Raw genomic sequence first — 10737 nt, 5'->3', positions numbered from 1 at the left:
TCTTACTGGAGTGAGATGGTATCTTAGGGTGGTTTTGATTTGCATTTCTCTGACTGCTAGAGATGGTGAGCATTTTTTCATGTACTTGTTGATTGATTGTATGTCCTCCTCTGAGAAGTGTCTGTTCAGGTCTTTGGCCCATTTGTTGATTGGGTTATTTGTTTTCTTATTGTTTAATTTTCATATTTCTTATTGTTTATTTTCATATTAACATTCTAAAGTCTATATACTTTGGGATATATGACTATTGAAGTTAGTTAATAATTGTTACTTTAAAATTTTATTGGTACAGTAATTATTATTTTAATTGTTAAAAATAATATTTTTTACACAAATGGAGCAAATGAATTTCCTAATTCTTGCTCAGGAGCTCTTTATGCATGTTGGATCACATGTTTATTTTTCCTCAAGTTTACCATATGAAACCCCATTTTAACATTTACATATTACTTTTTGTGGAATCTCGAGGGTGGCCAGAAATGATAGAATGTAGGGCCTTTTTAAGAGTATGATTCTTGCTATTATTCTTCTGAATTCCCAGAAATATGCTGAATCCCCTATGGACACAATTCTCTACCTTTTCCTACAAAGTTTTGTTTTGTTTTGTTTTAATTAGTTATGTATGACAGTACAATGACCTTGACATATCATACATTTGAATCAGATGGGATATAATATCTCCTTTTTCTGAGTATGCAGAATCACATTGGTCATGCATTCACATATATACACACAGTAATAATAATGTACAAAGCTTTTTGATTGGTCTATTGTTTCCCTTAACTATGATCTATCATCTTAGGCAGCCTCAAAAATAAAACACTTTTCTGTAATTGTTTTTGGTAAATACCTCTCTGGGAGAAGGCAATTTTCCCTGGGTGATCTACAACAAGCTTCCAGGGAACCAACAGATAATTTACATAATAATGACTCTTGGTGAATGAGACTTTGAAAGTACTTTTGACTTTATTCTGTCTCTTAGAATGGCTACCAAACCACCCTGGAAATTAAGGTTGCTAAGCTACAGTGCATAGGTGTGATATCTAACTGAAAAAACGCCTCATAATTTATGTTGTTACTAGACTTAGCTATACGTTTTTAAAGACACACTTCCTGAGTTACAATAAACCTTGCTTAATTTCTAAAATTTGGAGAAAGTTGATTTGAATTTCTAAGTGTTTCCCATTTTTTCATTCTTTTTGTGGAATGATATGGTTTTGTGTCACTATGACAAGAAATCTGAGATAGGCTGCTTATGAAAGGAAATAACTTTTTTTGTATTTAATGATTTTATTTTTATTATTTTTTTTATTATTAGTTGTTCAAAACATTACTAGCCCTTGACATATCATATCTCATACATTTGATTCAAGTGGGTTATGAACTCCCATTTTTCCCCTGTATACAGATTGCAGAATCACATCAGTTACACATCCACATTTTTACATACTGCCATACTAGTGTCTGTTGTATTCTGTTGCCTTTTCTATCCTCTACTATCCCCCCTCCCCTCCCCTCCCCTCCCATCTTCTCTCTCTACCCCATCTACTGTACTTCATTTATCTTCCTTGTTTTTCTTTTTCACTTTTCCCTTACTTCCTCTTATATGTAATTTTGTATAATGATGAGGGTCTCCTTCCATTTCCATTCAGTTTCCCTTCTCTCTCCCTTTCCCTCCCACCTCTGGTGCCTGTTTAATGTTAATCTTCTTCTCATGCTCTTCCTCCCTGCTCTGTTCTTAATTGCTCTCCTTATATCAAAGATGACATTTGGCATTTGTTTTTTAGAGATTGGCTAGCTTCACTTAGCATAATCTGCTCTAGTGCCATCCATTTCCCTGCAAATGCCATGATTTTGTCATTTTTTAATGCACTCCATTGTGTATAAATGCCACATTTTTTTTTATCCATTCATCTATTGAAGGGCATCTAGATTGGTTCCACAGTATAGCTATTGTGAATTTTGCTGCTATGAACATCTATGTAGCTGTATCCCTATAATACTCTCTTTTATGGTCTTTAGGGAATAGACCGAGAAGGGGAATATCTGGGTCAAATGGTGCTTCCATTCCCAGCTTTCCCAGGAATCTCCATACTGCTTTCCAAATTGGCTGCACCAATTTGCAGTCCCACCAGCAATGTAAAGTGTACCCTTTTCCCCACATCCTCGCCAGCACTTGTTGTTGTTTGACTTCATAATGGCTGCCAATCTTATTGGAGTGAGATGGTATCTTAGGGTGGTTTTGATTTGCATTTCTCTGACTAATAAGGATGGTGAGCATTTTTTCATGTACTTGTTGATTGTTTGTATGTCCTCCTCTGAGAAGTGTCCGTTCAGGTCCTTGGCCCATTTATTAATTGGGTTATTTGTTTTCTTATTGTTTAATTTTTTTGAGTTCTTTGTATACTCTGGATATTAGGGCTCTATCTGAAGTGTGAGGAGTAAAAATTTGTTCCCAGGATGTAGGCTCCCTATTTTCCTCTCTTATTGTTTCTTTTGCTGAGAAAAAACTTTTTAGTTTGAGTAAGTCCAATTTGTTGATTCTGGTTTTTAACTCTTGTGCTATGGGTGTCCTATTAAGGAATTTGGAGCCCGACCCCACAGTATGTAGATCGGAGCCAACTTTTTCTTCTATCAGGCGCAGAGTCTCTGTTTTGATATCAAGCTCCTTGGTCCATTCTGAGTTAACTTTCATGCATGGCAAGAGAAATGGATTCAGATTCATTTTGTTGCATATGGATTTCCAGGTTTCCCAGCACCATTTGTTGAAGATGCTATCTTTTCTCCATTGCATGCTTTTAGCACCTTTGTCAAATATAAGATAGCTGTAATTTTGTGGATTGGTTTCTGTGTCCTCTATTCTGTACCATTGGTCCACCTGCCTGTTTTGGTACCATTACCATGCTGTTTTTGTTACTATTGCTCTGTAGTATAGTTTAAAGTCTGGTATCGCTATACCGCCTGATTCACTCTTCCTGCTTAGAATTGCTTTTGCTATTCTGGGTTTTTTATTTTTCCATATGAATTTCATGATTGCTTTCTCTATTTCTACAAGAAATGCCGTTGGGATTTTGATTGGCATTGCATTAAACCTATAGAGAACTTTTGGTAAAATCGCCATTTTGATGATGTTAGTTCTGCTTATCCATGAACAGGGTATATTTTTCCATCTTCTAAAATTTTATTCTATTTCTCTCTTTAGGGTTCTGTAGTTTTCATTGTATAAATCTTTCACCTCTTTTGTTAGGTTGATTTCCAAGTATTTTATTTTTTTTGAGGATATTGTGAATGGGGTGGTTGTCCTCATTTCCATTTCAGAAAATTTGTCGCTGATATACAGGAATGCCTTTGATTTATGTGTGTTGATTTTATATCCTGCCACTTTGCTGAATTAATTTATTAGCTCTAGTAGTTTCTTTGTAGACCCTTTTGGGTCTGCTAGGTATAGAATCATGTCATTCGCAAATAGTGATAATTTAAGTTCTTCTTTTCCTATATTTATGCCTTTAATTTCTTTCGTCTGTCTAATTGCTCTGGCCAATGTTTCGAGAACTATATTGAATAGAAGTGGTGATAGAGGGCATCCCTGTCTTGTTCCAGATTTTAGAGGGAATGCCTTCAGTTTTTCTCCATTTAGAATGATGCTAGCCTGAGGCTTAGTATAGATAACTTTTACAATGTTGAGGTAAGTTCCTATTATCCCTAGTTTTTCTAGTGTTTTGCACATAAAGAGATGCTGTACTTTGTTGAATGCTTTTTCGTCTATCGAGATGATCATGTGGTTCTTATCTTTATGTCTATTGATGTGGTGAATAACATTTATTGATTTCCGTATATTGAACCAGCCTTGCATCCCAGGGATGAATTCTACTTGATCATGGTGCACAATTTTTTTGATATGCTTTTGTATCCAACTCGCCAGAATTTTATTGAGGATTTTTGCATCTAGGTTCATTAGACATATTGGTCTGTAATTTTCTTTCTATGAAGTGTCTTTGTCTGGTTTCAGGATCAGGGTGATGTTGGCCTCATAGAATGAATTTGGAAGAGCTCCTTCTTTTTCTATTTCCTGAAATAACTTGAAAAGTATTGGTATTAACTCTTCTTTAAAGGTTTTGTAAAACTCCACTGTATACCCATCCGGTCCAGGGCTTTTCTTGGTTGGTAGTCTTTTGATGGCTTCTTCTATTTCCTCCTTTCTTATTGGTCTGTTTAAATTGTGTGTAGCTTCCTGACTCATTCTGGGAAAATCATATGACTTAAGAAAGAAATTTATCGATATCTTCACTATCTTCTATTTTATTGGAATATAGGGTTTCAAAATAATTTCTAATTATCTTCTGTATAGTGTCTGTTGTGATATTGCCTTTTTCATCCCTTATGTTAGTAATTTGAGTTCTCTCTCTTCTTCTCTTCGTTAGCATGGCTAAGGGTCTGTCGATCTTATTTATTTTTTCGAAGAACCAACTTTTAGTTTTGTCAATTTATGCCATGGTTTCTTTTGTTTCAATTTTGTTGATTTCCACTCTGATTTTAATTATTTCTTGCCTTCTGCTACATTTGCTGCTGTTTTGCTCTTCCTTTTCTAGGATTTTGAGATGAAGTGTGAGCTCACTTATTATTTTTTTATTTTTTTGAGGAATGAACTCCAGGCAATGAATTTCTCTCTTAAAACTGCTTTCATTGTGTCCCATAGATTCCTATATGTTGTATCTGTATTTTCATTTATCTCTAAGAATTTTTTGATTTCTTCCTTTATGTCTTCTCTAACCCATGGATCATTCAGTAACATATTGTTCATTTTCCAGGTGATGCAGGATTTTTCCTTCCTTCTTTTATTATTGATTTCCAGTGTCATTCCATTATGATCAGATAAGATGCATGGTATTATATCCACACCTTTGTATTTACTAAAAGTTGCCCTATGGCATAATATATGGTCTATCTTTGAGAAGGTTCCATGTGCTGCTGAGAACGTATATCCACTTGATGATGGTTGATATATTCTATATATGTCGGTTAAGTCTAGGTTATTGATTGTGTTATTGAGTTCTTTAGTTTCTTTATTCAACTTTTGTTTGGAGGATTTGTCCAATGGTGAGAGCGGTGTGTTGAAGTCACCCATAATTATTGTGTTGTGGTCTATTTGATTCTTGATCTTGAGGAGAGTTTGTTTTATGAACATTGCAGCACCATTATTTGGTGCATACATATTGATAATTGTTATGTCTTATTGGTGAATGGTTCCTTTTAACAGTATATAGTGTCCTTCTTTATCCCTTTTGATTAACTTAGGTTCAAAGTTGATTTTATTTGATATGAATATGGCCACTCCTGCTTGCTTCTGAGGACCATATGAGTGGTATGATTTTTCCCAACCTTTCACCTTTAGCCTGTGTATGTCTCTTCCTATTAGATGAGTCTCCTGAAGACAGCATATTGTTGGATATGTTTTTTTAATCCATGTTACTAGCCTATGTCACTTGATTGGTGATTTTAAGCCATTAACGTTTAGGGTTACTATTGATATATGGTTTGTACTTCCGGTCATGTTTATTTATTTATTCATTTTAATTTGGCTTGTTTTTCCTCTTTGGTTATTCCCCCACCCCTTTACTGAGTTACCTCCCACTGTTAGTTTTGGGTGCTGTTTTTCAATTCCTCTTCTTGTAGTGTTTTGCTCAAAATGCTTTGCAGTGCTGGTTTTCTGGCTGCAAATTCTTTTAACTTTTGTTTATCGTGAAATATTTTAATTTCATTGTCAAACCTGAAGCTTAATTTTGCTGGATACAATTTTCTTGGTTGGTATCCATTATTTTTCAGCATTTGAAATACATTGTTCCAGGATCTTCTCGCTTTCAAAGTCTGTGATGAAAAATCAGCCGTTAACCTAATTGGTATACCCCTGAATTTAATCTGCGTCCTTTCTCTTGTAGCTTTTAATATTCTCTCCTTGTTCTGTATGTTGGATATCTTCATAATAATGTTTCTTGGAGTTGGTCTATTATGGTTTTGTATGTTTGGGGTCATGTAGGCTTCCAGAATTTGGCAATCCATTCCATCTTTCATTTCTGGAAAGTTTTCTAAGATTATTTCATTCAACAGATTGCTCATTCCTTTGGTTTGGACCTCTATACCTTCTTCTATCCCAATGACTCTTAAGTTTGTTTTTTTTATGACATCCCATATATCTTGGATGTTTTGCTCATGGTTTCTTACCAGCCTTTCTGCATTGACTATACTCTTTTCGAGTTGATAAACTTTGTCTTCATTATCTGATATTCTGACTTCTATTTCATCTAGTCTGTTCGTAATATTCTCATTTGAGTTTTTGATTTGGTTTATGGTTTCCTGCATTTCTAAGATTACTGTTTGATTTTTTAAAAATCTCTATCTCCTGATAGAGTTCATTTTTTGCTTCTTGAATCTGCTTATGTAATTCATTTTCAAAGTATTCTTTCATTGTTTGGACTTGCTGTCTAATAACTTCTTTAAGATTCCAATCCATCTGAGTCAGGTATGACTTGAATTCTTTCTCTGTCCATTTTTCTGATGCCTCTAGGTTTCTCCTGTAAATTTAAGTTGTCCTGCATTGTTTTTAATCCTTTTTTCCCTTGTTTTTTTCATGGTGCTCACGTTACTTTCCAACTCTGTTTAACTGCTGTGTTGCTAAGAGCCACAGCCAAGTAATATGATGCATGGCGTTTTTGGTTGAAAGGTGATGCCAGCAAGCCATTGAGATGATATGATTATGTTAAGATTTGCATTCATATGGATATTGGACTCCTGCTGTCCACCTCGGCCTGCTACGGGACTCCTGGAGAGTTCCCATTGGTTGGGGAAGTGCAGTAGGAGGGAATTCCGGAGGAGGAACTTCCTCTTGGGTTCCGGGGAGCCGGGAGAATGCCACGTGCATCGATAGGCAATCTTCCCGGGAGCTTACGGGGCATTGGTGGCAGTTTCAAAAAATAAAGTTTGTTCCTGCTTGAGTGGCTCTTGATTTTGTGCCCAGCCAGACTGCGGCACTGTGTTTCTGTTTTCTCCTATAAATTTGTTTTGGTTTTGTATATCTCTGTGGTCTCTCCTTTGTGGTGGTTGACTATGTCTAGAGATGTTGAGTTTTATTTTAATTTAATGCTGATTCATTCGATTCATAAAAGGCTTACGGATTCTGTAGGCATATAGTGATCTTTTGTTTGGTCTTAGGACTTTATGCTTAGGTTGGGTGCTATGATGTTATGAAGGTTAGTATGTCTTGGTTACTTTGGAAGATTGCTCTACTGAAGGGGGATATTAACAGGTGAATGGATCAGGGTATTTAGTAATAGCTAGGTACTTAGGAGCCCTATAGACAGCCTCAGAACATTCACCTATTTGTGTTTAGAAAATTACACGTAATGAAAGTCGTAATGCTTTGGATGAAAATTAGGGGGAAGGGGAAGGAAGGAGTCCTTAGAGAGAAAGAGGGAGAGAAAGTTGGGTAGAATAAAGGAGAATGGAAAGAACAATAAAAATTGAAAGGGGGAAGAAAAAAAAAGATAAATGAAGTCTTAGAGTTCTATTTTCTTCTCTTCCAGTAGGCGGAGCTGTGCCCTCTGAGCTGAGCTTCTGCCCTCTATGTGTCGGCAGGCTTTTCTTCCCCTACTGGGCATCTCTCCAATCCTGTTAGTCCAGAGCCATTTCTCTTCTCCGGCCCCTCCCCCCCTTCCTCCTGCCAGACAGCCAGGCCCCGCTCACACAGTCAGTTTAATTTGTCTGGATCCCTTCTGTGGCCACACCCCCGGGAGCTGGCAGCTAAGGCCTTGGGAGTCACCGCTGGTGGTAAGGGGACTTGGGGGTGGGGAGTCCCCTCTGCTTCCCTTGGCCCCTACAGTTCCACCCACGGAGCTCTGGGGCGAGATTTTTGAGGTTTCCCAGCTGTATGTATCTGGTGGGGATGGGAGTCACACACCTGCTAAAGCCGATTCCACTGGGAAGGGATCCCGTCCACAGAACTCTGGTGACATCAGCTCTCTGCTATGGCGGGCCCCAGACTCCTTGCCGGAGTGTCCAATGGGAGGGGTGGGTTTTGCCTGTCTCTGGTCTGTTCCAGTCTCGGTTTCAGTTCTGGTCCGCTGTTTCATGAAGGCTTGGTTAGCAACCTCTTCATAGGGTCTCTATGCTGCACACAGTATCTGGCAGTGCTGAAACGCCTCCTTCTGCGCTGGTTGCCAGGCAGCGGCGGCAGCCAGGACCTTCACACAGGGTGGCCAAGATTCACCCATCCTGAGCAAGCTGTCATCTCAAATAATCCCAAATTCCCCAGCTAGGTCTCACTTCAGCTGAATTTTGCTGGGAGTTTCTCAGCAGGTAGAATCCGAACGTTCTGATGTGTCTCTCTGTCTGTGTGGCTGAGGAGGTACTGAAAGCGCTGCCTCCCTGCCCACCACCATGTTGAGTCTCCAAAAGGAAATAACCTTAGCTTACAATTTCAGAGGTTTAAGTCCAATGTTGGATGACCCCAGGTTTAGGCCCCTAATGAGGATAGTAGATGATAGTGTTGCCTGACCAAGTCAGAGCTAGTGCTCAGATCTTGATCCAGGAAGCAGAAAGAGGAAGAAATTAGTGGTAACAGTAACTTTGAAGGACATACTTATGGCCTAGGAACAACCCTATGAAGTTCTTAGGAGTCCACAGAACCTCCAACTACAACACAAGGGACCAAGTCTATACGTAGGGATGTTTGTGGAACATTCATTCAAATGGTAGTGAGCAGTAAATTTTCAGAGATCTTTACTTGACTATTTATGCTGAATATATATGAAATATATCCTTAAATGACTAAAAATTATCATCCAATCTCATAACCATAGTGACTTTAATGTATAGTACTGAGTAAAACAATAGTGAGGAATTTTCTTAAATTTATAATTTTATGTTTTTGAAATCATAAATACCCAAAAAAAAACCAGTCCAGCCCATCTAAATTTATGTTTGCTTTATGGAAATTTATAGTTCATTCAGAAAATCTGTATTTATCATTAGAGTTTGTTTTGTTTTGTTTTTTGTAAAATTTCTTCCTGCAGTATATATTCCAATCATCCTAATAGTTAGGCTGGATAAGGCCATTGATTGGGTGTCAATCAGAGTTTCAATTACCCCTTAAAAAATTCAACTTATTAGGAGAAAAAATTTTTAAGACCCAATTTTTAAAGCAAGGAGTAATTATAAATTATTATTCTAATATCTATCACTTTGATTAGCCCTACGAATCACATCCCTGCATTGTTTATTTTGCACAAAATGTCACTAAACACACCATAGAAAATAACAAACCAAGGTGGCAAAGTTGACTTAGATTGCAGTGATCAATTTCAGTGGTAATAATTCCACCATTGATTTTAATGATAGTAAGGCCAGCAATTATTCTTACATGACCTTACCAGACGTCAACATCTGTATCTTCACATCTAGTATACAGAAACTATCTATAAGGTCTTGAAGCAGGACAGGAGCCCTCTACATGGTAACCAAGGGCTAGCCATGAGGAAGACATATGCTCACAATTATTTGAAAGGACTTAAGAAAAATCAAGGGTTTTTACATACTAAATGAAAGCAGACCTAAGGAAATACTCTTTGATCAGGTAAGTGTTTTTTGTTTGTGTGCTTCTACTCATGAGTTTGATATGATTTAGACAATATGCTTTTTTTCTGATGATAATAACATCACCAACTACTACACATTGAGCATTAACTTTTTTCTCTATTGTGTATTGTGCTCTATTGTGTATTTCTATGTGTATTGTATAGTGAACTGCCTTACATCATAGACTGGATGCTGATTTTCTGAAACACAATACAAATGTAATTTTTTAAACTGAAAAAATCTTTGAATGCCATTCAATGATAGTCCACTTTAAATAGAATTGTTCTCTTAGTCTATTTTTAAAATTTGTCCTTTATCTTTTGCATATGCTAAACAATTTACCTAGATATTTTTCTTCCATTTTCAACTGGAAACCAGAATTTTTCTGCTGAAATGACTTTTCCAAAACAATCCTTTTAGAAATGTTCAATACTGCCTTCTCATGAAACCACAGGATATGTGGTTCAAATTATATTTATATTACCATGAGGCAATGTGTTTTAATTTACTTTTTGACATATTACTATCCTCAAATTCCTCCTCTTCCTAACCTAGAACATTTTATCTCTCATCTCTGAGTGTACTGCATTTAGCATATTGATCGCGATATTACCAAGCCTTCAATTAATGAAATAAACATTATTTCCTGTTATCTATATAAAAACCTCTATAAACTTAAAAGAGTCTTACATTTGTAAGAAATAAATACTAAAAGATTTTAACAGAATTACTTGAATTTATTTACAGATAGAATTTTTAAGCACAACATGGTATAATAGTATAGAATCTGTCTAATTTCTACTGGTCGTTGTGCATGAACATAAGCACACATGCTGTGAGTCCAGGGGACAATAAAATTTAAAGGGAGTATTGAACTCCACTGAAGTTATTTTCCAAGCACAATTTAAAAGCAGGCCTTCTTAAGAGATGTGTGGTTCATCTTTAATGCATCTTTTCCTCTAAAACCTAAAAACCATGTAAATCAGCAACATGCATAGTTTATCAAAAGAAGTTTAAGAATAGCATAATCAAATTATCATTTTTTTCTTTTTTGCAAAATTAGATATATATATATATATATATATATATATATATATATATATATATATA

General features: G+C 36.3%; 1 protein-coding gene across 12 annotated transcripts in view; it reads right to left on the bottom strand.

Annotated features, from left to right (window-relative positions):
- The window catches only part of Pcdh15 (protocadherin related 15), a 1628869-nt gene that overhangs the window by 347628 nt on the left and 1270504 nt on the right, over nucleotides 1–10737 (bottom strand). The gene's annotated exons all lie outside the window — the stretch shown is intronic.

Source organism: Marmota marmota, unplaced genomic scaffold (assembly GCF_001458135.2).
Source record: "Marmota marmota marmota unplaced genomic scaffold, marMar, whole genome shotgun sequence".
NCBI lineage: Eukaryota > Metazoa > Chordata > Mammalia > Rodentia > Sciuridae > Marmota > Marmota marmota.
The sequence above is the reverse complement of the archived record's forward strand: the minus strand, read 5'-3'. Positions and strand labels throughout refer to the sequence as shown.